At 33.0% G+C, this 12,500-nt stretch overlaps 1 protein-coding gene across 2 annotated transcripts in view; it reads left to right on the top strand.

Annotated features, from left to right (window-relative positions):
• The window catches only part of LOC135221650 (transmembrane protein 151B-like), a 252,687-nt gene that overhangs the window by 201,747 nt on the left and 38,440 nt on the right, over positions 1-12,500 (top strand). For both annotated transcript variants that reach the window (XM_064259339.1, XM_064259340.1), the window contains exon 4: positions 11,534-12,500. This exon is cut by the window's right edge and continues 449 nt beyond it. The gene's annotated coding sequence lies outside the window, so the exon portion shown is untranslated. The remainder of the gene's footprint in view (positions 1-11,533) is intronic.

The following is a 12,500-nucleotide window of genomic DNA, read 5'->3' as shown; positions in this document are numbered from 1 at the left end:
AAAAATCAGGGTAAACACTGCTATTAAAATTTAGTGAACAAATAGTATATGTGTGTACATGCCAGAAACCTTGCGTCCAGTCAAGACAGAAAAATGAAGAAAAAATTAATAAAAAAAACGTTATATGGGAAAATGTTTTAAAGGTGTAACAGCAGGAAAACTTTGCAGTAGCACTATGAAACGAAAGGTGGAAAGTAAGATGGAAGAGAGAGAATATCGACAGAGGTACAACGAAAAGAAAAAAAAAAGGGATGTAGCTAGGGACCAAAAGGACGCGGCAAAGAGCCTTAGATAATGCCAACATCGCACCTCATGAGGTGTACAGACGGCATTACTCTCCTACGGGGTACTTCCTAAGGAATATAGGAACCAGTTCCAAAGAACAATTCATAAGCAGAACTGACCGATAATAAGGACTGGTTATATTTTTATCGTACAGTCTGGCTCTAATCACGCTTAGGAAAACTCAGAAATTTGCTACTGGTGAAGGTCTTTTTTAAATTTGTTCAAGAATTATGACTCTTTTATCGCCCTCCTCCGCAAAAAAAAAAAAAAAAAAAAATAAGGACGTCTATTATGAGCATCTAGCTTACTAAATTCAAAATTCCTGCCATGCCTGGTGAATTCCAAAATTCCTCGAGGGTTTAAGGAAATAGTTGGAAAGATTTTCGTCCTCTCTTACTGCCAACAGGAAAGAGATGGGAATTACGCCGACGGAGAGCGAAGCAAATATCACCGACAGTATATATATATATATATATATATATATATATATATATAATATATATATATATATATATATATATATATATAATATATATGAAAGTGAACACATGCGAACGTGCTTCACAGAAATAGAATTCTAACTCACCACGGGACCGGCCGAACTCCGGTCTTTCGAGTGCAGATTCCAGGACATAAGCAATTCGGGCACAAAGGGAATAAAAGGTACGTAAGTACTCAGGTAAGCACTCAAGTTCCAACTCCTTTTATGACCTTTGTGTCCGAATTGCTAACGACCTGGACTATCACTTGAAAGACCGGGGTTCGGTCCTGTGGTGAGACAGAAAACTATATATATATATATATATTATATATATATATATATATATATATATATATATATATATATATATATATATATATATATATATATATATATATATATATATATATATAAGTGCGAAGGTAGACCATGGAAACGTTCTAAATTCACAAAAATTCTTTATTTCCTACGTTTCGTAATAACTTTATTGCATCATCAGGGAGTCTGTTGAATAATGAATAAAATTACTTTAAAAATTACTCTAAAAAACAATGAAATTCATAAATTGCAACACATTGCCGACTCCCTGGGGTCGAGGCTGGTGGTGGTTATGAAGCTCTTGCGGGATTTCAATCTTTGTCTAACCGCCTGGTGATCATAGAGCAGGTGCCTTTCATCATTCTCATGTTTATATTTTTGGGTCTTTGAATGGGCAGTTCGGCAGATGTTCAGCGGTGCAATGCCTGCCAATCTATAGAGCACTAGGAGTGTTGGTCTTAGGCACCAATAATTATGCGACATGCTTGATTGAGTTCAGCATCAACTTTACGGGAATGACATGACCTTTCCCAGACTGGTCAGCAGTATTCCGGCAGTGGAGTGGTTGAGTGCCAGAGCTGTTTGTCTTAGGGTTTGAGGATTTGTTCCCCAATTTGAATTGGCAAGTTTGTTAGGGAGGTTATTCCTGGTAGCTACCTTCTTTACTTTCCTTACATGCTCCCTAAAAGATAGTGTTCGGCCTAATGTAACACTTAAATAGACTGGGAAGCTATAATTCTTCAGTTTCTTATCATTCCATGAGATGTTCAACTCCCTTTTTGACTTGTAGTTTCAAGATGGAAAGCACATATCTGTGTTTTGTTTGTGTTGGCAATTAGGAAGTTTTACTTGTAGTATTCGTTAAGATCTTTCAAAGCATCTGATAATTTGTTTTCAATGATAGAAAATGAATCTGACTGGATGGCTAGGCACAGATCATCAGCATATATAAATCTAAAAATATCTCTAAGCTGTGGTTGATCACTGGTATAGATGTTGAAAAGCGTGGAGGCCAACACAGACCCTTGTGGGAGGTCGTTTTTCTGTTTTCGCCATCTGCTTCTCCTGCCATCCATTTCAACAAAGAAAAGTCTGTTACTCAGCAATGACTGGATGATATGCACAATGCTTGAGTTGCGAATAACTTTGGCGCATTTCAAAAGAAGCAGCCTGTGGTTCACGGTGTCATAGGCTGCTGCTACGTCAACAAATACTGCCCCTGTGATTTTCCTAAGCTCAAAGCCATCCTCAATATACTTAATGAGGCTAAGTACCTGAGAGCAGCAAGATATTCCTGCCCTGAGGCCAGCCTGGTCAGCCTGGTCTGGTGTCAGTTGTTCTTCGACTGTGGGAGATATGAGGGCCATTATCGTTCGTTCATACATTTTGTATAATATGCAGAGAAGAGATATTGGCCCATAGCTCTTAGGGATCTTTGGGTCTTTGCCAGGTTTTAGTAAGGTCACAACTTTAGCTCTTTTCCATAGTTTTGGGATCTGGAATATTTTTGCACAGTTGTTAAGAAGTGCCACTACCCATGATTTAGTCTTGCTACCAAAGTGCAGTATTATCTCAGATGTAATGTCATCCAGCCCAGCAGCTTTTCCAGGTTTAAGGTGTTTCATGGCTTCTTGGAGTTCTTCAACAGTGAATGGTTCAAACTCCACATTATTTTCTTGCATGACACGTTTCATTTCGTCCTTCATTCTTCTGAGATATCCTCATTCTTTGTTATATGGCTTTCAATTAGGTAAGAGTTGTTTTGTTGCTGTGTTAGGTGCTACTGGAGCTATTCTTGTTTGGGTGTTCTTATCAGAGTTCAGCTTACTAATTGTTTTCCATGCTTTTTTACTTTTCTGAGTCGTACCTGTGCTGGTTATCAGTTCTTGCCATCTCTCCTTTTTCTCGTTGGCTGCAGAGGCAAACAAAAGCTCTCCTAGTTCGATGGTGTCTTGGGCAATGGGTCTAAATTGTATGCTTGTCTATAATCCTTGTAAATCTCTTTACCTTGGTCTGTGATACACGGGATATAATTTCTGCTTCCTCTTGGAATGTGTTCTCTTGACACTGTCCATCAAGTTTCTTGAAAAGTTCATAGCTGTCTGGGTCTGGTTCGATGTTATTTATCTTGTCATCCAGCTCTGATGTGAAATATTCCCAATTTGAATTCCGGAAGGTGAATCTTGGTATAGGTTTAGACTCAAGAGCTCTGATAACTGGTCTAATGTTAACAGCAATAGGTCTGTGTTGAGATTTTGGAATTGGATCACAGACTGATTTTTCAAAGTTTGGGTAGTGGCGAGATGACACAAATTCCAGGTCAGGGTTATATCCTCTCTTCCATCTTGTGCTCATAAAAGATGGTTTATCTTTTGCACTATGGAGAATGGTCAGGTTGCTATTTAGAGCCCTTTCTTCTACAGCCTCTCCGTCAGTGTATTTCTGGCTGTACCCCCATATGGTGTTGTGGCTATTGAAATCTCCAATAACTAAAGATACGTTATTTCCCAGGTTGTGATTTTGAGGCCATTTAAATGGTATATGAGGTGGTTTGTATGCAGACAGTCGCCTACCTGTCACATGATAAATATATTTATATTATGTATATATGTATATATATATATATATATATATATAATATATATAATTATATATATATATATAGAAATATATATATAATCAAAGGAAAACAGCAGTCGTGCGAGATATATTCTCAAGGAAGCAAGGGAGACGTCTTCTGGTAGTTTAAAAAGGCTTTATTAAACGACGTTTCGGGGTCCAGCTCCACCATCACGCCTGTAAAAAGGATAAATACACATAAAACATAATAAAAAGACTCATCCTAATAACCAACATACATTTAAAATTCACAGAAAACCTCTTCTGACTTCCAATGCGATCTATTTATTTTCGTGTCCCAAATGTAGTTTGGGAAATTATGTCGGGGCCTCACGTAGGCTTCTTAAAGTCCGCATTGATTGCCACGGGGGTGAGTTATAGAACAGGTATCCGGTTGTCTTCACCAGAATTCTCGAACATTCGAGGACATTAAAAAAATGCAATTTAATATAGAATACAAACACTTTAAAATCATTAAACGGGCTTCCTCTCCTCAAGAGCTTGCTGTCTTCGAATCTCTTTCCATAAAAACAATAGTTCCAAAATTAAACAATCAAACTACCGCTACCCCTCTTTACCTGTCATAACTATATTTACTTGGAATCTTTCCTTCTTCTTCTGGTCACTCGTTTCCTTCCCTTCACTTGAGATGGTCATTTTCTTAGCATTGTAGTAGGCTTTCTGTGAATTTTAAATGTATGTTGGTTATTAGGATGAGTCTTTTTATTATGTTTTATGTGTATTTATCCTTTTTACAGCCGTGATGATGGGGCTGGACCCCGAAACGTCGTTTAATAAAGACTTTTTAAACTACCAGAAGACGTCTCCCTTGCTTCCTTGAGAATATATATATATATATATATATATATATATATATATATATATATATATACATACATACATACATACATATATATATATATATATATATATATATATATACATACTACATACTATATATATATATATTATATATATATATATATATATATATATATATATAACTAATTTAAATGTCTTTTTTTGTTCATTTTTTACTTACGTTTCGATGTGTATACCTAATAATAATAATAATAATAATAATAATAATAATAATAATAATAATAATAATAATAATAATAATAATAATAATAAATAAATAAAAAAAATTAATCAATTAACTAGTTTAAAAACACCTGCAATGAAGATACTTTCGGTTTGGAAGTATGAAAACAGAAGATATACTTCATTTGTGGAGACAGATTTGTGTCAATACTTTCAAAAATAGCCGGTGTGGGGCATGGTTTCGAAGGTACAAAGGAATATAAAAGCCCAGCCACCAATCGAATATAAGAATAGAAGAAGAGAGAGAGAGAGAGAGAGAGAGAGAGAGAGAGAGAGAGACTCATCGTTAGATATTTTCAGAAATATTCTTCACATAGGAGGAGACGCTCTCCACCTAAATCCCAAAGCCTTGCGCACCCGCAAACGTATTGTAATTGCGTTTCCACTCGGTAATCGGATCGCATTACTGGAACGTACGTTGAGGCTTAAGGAAATTTGTAAAACTCTGACGGAACGAGGTAAGCCCTCACTGTTCTTGGGAAATACTACAAATAAAGAGGGAAGTTTGACTTCTCTTGGTAACGAACATTAGTTCTTTTTATTAAGAATCTCACAAGAATTTAATGTAATGTTGACGGGAGGATTTCTTTATATTCTTACTTACCACTTATATTTTCTCGCTAAAATTTGCATATTTATAGTAGTTACAAGCACACAAAACATACTACATATACTCGTATGTATATATATATATATATATATATATATATATATATATATATATATATATATATATATATATATATGAATAACTTGATCACGAAGTACATAAAACGTGATGCTATGTATAAATAAAGGTTTTTGCCACGAAGGAAAAAATGAAAAAGCGAGATAGCCGAGTACTTTCGGTCTTGTTCCGACCCTTTACTAAGGCAAACTGATCTACAGAGGAAAACATAGTCAAAAGAAGGCTTAATATCCAAACTGACACTACAAGATTACCAATAAGGTCGATTTCACTCTACAGAAACGAGGAAACGCCTGAGGGTATACCACACCTTGGAAGATACACGCGGTAAACAAGTTATTCTTCCAGAAAACAAGTACATTTTGAAAAACAAGGAAGTATATACAATTTAATATCATGAAATTTACACAAATTTTCCCCAAAAAAATATTATTAATGAAAAGACGAAAGAAAATTATATATATATATATATATATATATATATATATATATATATATATATATATATATCGAGCGAGAAGAGGAGAGAGAATATCGAATCAGAGAGAGAGAGAGAGAGAGAGAGAGAGAGAGAGAGAGAGAGAGAGAGAGAGAAAGAAATAATAACTATATACATATATAAATGTGGGACTAATTTATTAGTAGTTCATTTATTTTAAGGTCCTTCATAAACATCTTACAAATATATGGGCCCAAATGGTACATTCCCAGACTAAGATTTAGGTTGTTTTTATTAGTGATATTTGTATAATTGCCGATTCCAGTAAATTGTTGAAAACATAATCATTAGATCTAGCAATTACAGAGGTATCACCCCAATTAATACAATGAGATTTTTCACTCAGGGATCCATAAAATTCACCGTTGAAATTGAAAATAACAATGTCATCCCTTTCCTAGATGTATTAATACATAAAGAATCTTTCCAATGCAAATTCAGTATTTATAGAAAACCCACAAATAATTTAACATATGTACATTTTTATTCTGGCCACCATCTTAATATTAAAATTTCAATTTTTCCTTCTATGTTCCTACGCGCTTTGCGTATCACGAGTCCACAATATCTTGACCAAGTGATAGAATACATAAAAAAGATAGGAAACGATCTCTGCTACCCACCTCATTTAATTGATTTATGTTATCAAAAAGCTCACAAAAAGTTTTATAGTGTTGCTATTAATGAAAAAGAAATGCCTAAAAATGTACTTAGCTTACCTAACTTTCGTGGATTTGAAACCATAAAATCAATATTTAAATCGTTTAATGTTAATGTAGTGTTCTCTTATAACAATACCATTAAAGATATGCTAATTAAGAATAGTCCCGTAACAAATAACAACATAATTTACAAAATTCCTTGTAAGGATTGCCCATCGTTTTACGTTGGTCAGTCAAGTAAAAAATTTATGTGTACGTATTAAGTAGCATATGTATTCAGTTAGAACAGCCCAGACTACAAATGCACTGTTTATCCATCTGAGTGAAAAATCTCAATGTATTAATTGGGGTGATACCTTTGTAATTGCTAGATCTAATGATTATGTTTCAAGAAATTTACTGGAATCGGCAATTATACACATCACTAATAAAAACAACCGTAATCTTAGTCTGGGAATGTACCTTTTGGACCCATATATTTGTAAGATGTTTATGAAGGACCAATTAAAATAAATGAACTACTAATAAATTAGTCCACATGGTATATAGTTATTATTTTCTCTCTCTCCTCTCCTCTCTCTCTCTTCTCTCTCTTGCTCGTATATATATATATATATATATATATATATATATATATATATATATATATATATATAGAGTTTCTTCGTCTTTTCATTAATAATAATTTTTTGGGAAAGTTTGTGTAAATTTCATGAAATTAAATTGTTTTTTTTTTCACAAAATGTACTGTTTTCTGGAAGAAAACTAAATTGTTTACCGCGTGTATCTTCCAAGGTGTGGATACCCTCAGGCGTTTCCTCGTTTCTGTAGAGTGAAATCGACCTTATTGGTAATCTTGTAGTGTCAGTTTGGATATTAAGCCTTCTTTTGACTATGTTTTCCTCTGTAAAATTAGTTTGCCTTAGTAAAGGGTCGGAACAAGACGAAAGTACTCGGTATCTCGCTTTTTCATTTTTTCCTTCGTGGCAAAAACCTTTATATATATAACATATATATATATATATATATATATATTATATATATATATATATATGTATATATATATATATATATAATATATATAATATATATTCAATATATATATAGATATATATATATATATATATATATATATATATATATATATATATATATATATATATATATATAAAACTTTTGTTATTCGTTTCACTTCTTTTACATTCATTTTAAGAATGAGATTTCATAGAACATAAAAATGCTTTCCTACATCGTCTTTCCAATATTGCCGTCAATTACGTTTCACGATGCATTCATAAAGGATACCTATACTTAATAAAGAACGGTTCGCACGGCACCTACATCGCATGGTGAAATAACTCTATCAAATAATAAGAGATATGAAAAGCCCGTGACTTTGAAGATATTGTTAGACTAGGAAAAATCCAAGGACATTTGAAAAAGACAAATTATAAAATGAACTTATATATTGAAGGAAGAGAAGAATGAAGAAAATTGAAGAATTTTCTTTCCCGAATATAAAAAGAATCTACAAAATACAAACAAAACTAAGATACAATTATCAAAACGCAATATTTACTGCAACTTGACTTACCTTACTGCAGATTTTCTGACTCCCAGGGTGGCCCACGACGATGACTGGCTAATGAAAAGAAAAAAAATCACATTAATGAGTTATTTCAGAGATTTTTTCACAACTTATAAAACTTAATTACTGAGAGAGACCGCCCCGCCATAAATCATACTAGCATAGTGACAAATATCTGGCTACTTTGCTCATATAAGTCTTCCAGTCAGTTACTTTTATAAACAATAAACCGTCAGGTTCTTTTTACATACAATAAACCGTTAGTTTCTTTTAAATATAATAAACGACCGTTTTCTTTTATATACAATATATCGTCCGTTTCTTTTATATACAAAAAATCATCAGGTTTTTTTTTATACACAATAAACCATCAGTTTATTTTCAATATAATAAACCACCAGTTTCTTTTCCATACAATAAACCATCAGTTTCTGTTATATGCAAAAAAACGCCAGTTTCTCTTATTTACAATAAACCACTAGTTTCTTTTCAATATAATAAACCATCATTTTCTTTTATACTCAATAAATCGTATTGTCTATATATAATAAACCTTCAGCTTCTTTTATATACAAAAAAGTCAGTTTATTTTATATACAATAAACACCAGTTTCTTATATATACAACAACCCATCAGCTTCTTTTATATACAATGAACCATCAATAAACAATAAACCACAAGTCGAGACAATGGATGACAGTTGATGAAAAAGCACAATAAACAGAATTTCGCGGAAAAAATATGTAATGTAATTTTAATAATTTACTTTTACAGAATCAAATAAGAAATGTTCTAAAACCTGGTTCTTTAAATTCACTGATAATAGATCTACAATCGACATTCATAACAAACTAGATGTGCTGCATCCAACTGTTTGTATACTTGTCTTTGTGTATTTATCCGCGTATCTTTATGGTGTCTTTAATGCCTCACGCAGAGTAAGGTGACCACAATAATTCGTAGTAAATTAATGCATATAGTAAATTCAGCACTTCCTATTTAAGCAGTAGCAGCACAGTAATGGTTCTATATTACATAAGCTCCTTAATACCCGGTGTAGCTTATCGCGTAGCTTATCATGGCACTGCACAGCTGCTGTGAAATATTACAGAGAGAGAGAGAGAGAGAGAGAGAGAGAGAGAGAGAGGAGAGAGAGAGAGAGAATTTAATGAGAAGGCACAACTGCTAACTCTGTATGACCCTGTGTCCTTAATGATGTAGGACAAGTACCTGGAGTTCGTCTTTGTGCAATGGAGAGAGAGGCATATTATCTGTATTTTATGAAAGCGTTGTCTCCGCTCAGATAACAATTCTCTTAAATACACATTAAATAGCTTTTGTATCAAGATAGTTTCTGTAGGAGTCTCATTGCCGATTTTTTTTTTATTTGTGATTCTCCTGTGTTGCTGCCAGACAGTTTTTACAAACTAATGTCTGCCATTCCATTGACACTTAAATTTCCACCGTTTTTCTTACATTGTTTTAAAATTTCTCCGGCATCCACTTGTTCCTTAGTTTTTCGTTAGCCCTTGCCTGTTAGGCCTATTTTTCTTCCTCTCAAGGTAGGCACCGTAGAAGACATTTTTCATCAATTACCAGAACACTGGAACGGAAAGGAAAATCTCTCTCTCTCTCTCTCTCTCTCTCTCTCTCTCTCTCTGATGTATATTTACTTGTTCAGTGATAGAAGGATATTATAAACCTGAGAATCTTTATCGTAGGAAGGTCTACTGATCGTGACAATAATATACTAGTTCTCAGTAAAGACCTTAGTACAGAAATAGCATAAAGTAGTGAATTTCTTTGTGGTCGAACTGCTCCGTAAAGCGTAAAGGAACCCAACAGCCAACTATGAATACATTTCACTATTCTTAGTGAATATGTAAAACAAAAAATGACCTTCTGCTTGTTATTACAATTAATATTTAGTAAGTCTCTGGAAATTTGTATCACCTAACGCTAAATTAAAGCGGAAAAATAAGAGAGCCGTAAGTATAGTCTTAGGGATTAGAGTAGTTAAGCTAGTTATAGAAGGAAAAAGTTGAAATACAGTTTTGTTGCTAAGTAATGCTGCCAATTTTTAAGACGTGTAATATCTATATATAGATATATATATATATATATCCTATATATATATATATATTTAAAAATTTTTTTTTATTTCTATATATACAACATATATATATATAGATATATATATATATATATATATTATATATTGTATCTAGACATTCTATTGAGATGTTACATATCTATATTATAAACAAATAATATATATATATCGTTATATAATTATATATATACACATGTAGATATATATACATATGTATATATATTAGATATATATAAACCCATGTTTAGTTATATATATATAATATATATATATAATATATATATATATATATATATATTATATATATATATATATATACACGTCTTAAAAATTGGCAGCATTACTTAGCAACAAAACTGTATTTCAATTTTTTCCTTCTATAACTAGCTTAACTACTCTAATCCCTAAGACTATACTTACGGCATAGCCTATGTATATGTATATAATATATATATATATATATATATATATACATATAAATAGGCTATGCATTAAGATATAAATCTCCTTTAATATCTAATTCTCTCTACCTCGGAAATAATATATTTTCATAGATGTTAAACGAATGGGAAATTTTATTTGATAATAAGTTCGTCATCTCGTGGGCTCGAACCACGGTAGAAAACTCAAGACTATAATAATGCACCCTAAACCACGGCCATCAAGGGCACTTCACTGTAGTCCTGAATTCGTGTCTTCCGTGGTTCGAGCCCATGAGACGACAACTTATTATCAAATAAAATTTTCCCATTCGTTTAACATCTATGAAAATATATTATTTCCGAGTAGAGCGAATTAGATATATATGTGTGTGGTTATATATTATATATATATATATATATATATATATATATATATATATATATACGTATATATATGTGTGTGTGTATATATATATATATATATATATATATTATATATATACATATATTAATATATATATATATATATATATATATATATATAATATATATATATAACTTATTCCTTCTAAAACTAGCTTAACTACTCGAAGCCTTACGAAAGTTTATATATACAGTATATTATATGCATAGTACATACATACATACATTCAGTTAGCAAAAGACCTTTATAGAGTATGCCAACACACCCACTAAAACAGTACGATTTCCATGTCTAGCTTTTCTATTCATTAGTCTATTATTTCTTTTCAGGTGCGAATGAAGGAAAAGATAATGGATGCAACCAATGAAGCGGGATTTAGAGAGAATTCCAAACAGAACCTCTGTCTGTGAAGAACAAGCCGCTCTGAGTAAGATTCTGATCTACGGGACCAACCTCCGTAGGTCGTTTTTAAACTGAAGGTTCGTTCCATGAGACAACGGGGCAGTAAACGGGAGAAAGAAGAGACTCTTATCGTGGATGAAAACTAATCGGATCAGAACGAACGGTCCCACCAAAATAATAGGCTTAAGAGGCTCATTTCGACCTAATTGCGGCGCGGGTACAGACGGAATCCGTTTAAACGAAAGAAATTGTTCCTTGCTCACCTTTTTGAAATAAAAAATAATAATAATGTTGATTGTTATTACAATATGTTGTAAAGATCGATCAGAATAATCTTACTATAAGCAGTCACATTAACATTATTTTCATTCCTTTAGGGAACTGCTTTCAAAGATTCCTCTACGGAAGAAATTCACTGGGAAAACACGGTCGTTTCTCTCCGTAGTTAGCGCCAACACGATTACACGTCAATGTAGAAGTACGGCGTTCCCTCGTCTTGTTGGTTGTACAGTCCCGACGTGCACACCAGTCCTCTTATTCCTTTTATAACGCTCTTCCTGTGCTCATATTCTAGACCGATAACATCGTCCGAGAACGACTACACAACATTCTTCTTCATATTCTTTTTAAATACCCTAGGCGGAATCTGAAAGCGAACTTTAAACTTGCACACGCACATAGTGGGCTCAGCAGAAGGATTAGAGAAGGACTTGAGGGATATTTCAGAAGTTGCGGAAGAAGAATGAGCACAAATTCTCTGGGGAGACCGAAGTGGATAATTCGGGAAGGACGAAAAAGGGAATTCATTTTTTTCCAGTCTCTTTTGTTGAGACTTTGGAAAAACACGAGCAAATAGTGCGACGGGAAGACGCCGCTGTGGGAATAATGGAAAGG

The sequence above is a fragment of the Macrobrachium nipponense genome, chromosome 3, assembly GCF_015104395.2.
Source record: "Macrobrachium nipponense isolate FS-2020 chromosome 3, ASM1510439v2, whole genome shotgun sequence".
NCBI classification, from domain to species: domain Eukaryota; kingdom Metazoa; phylum Arthropoda; class Malacostraca; order Decapoda; family Palaemonidae; genus Macrobrachium; species Macrobrachium nipponense.
This window is presented reverse-complemented; position numbering and strand designations above follow the sequence as displayed.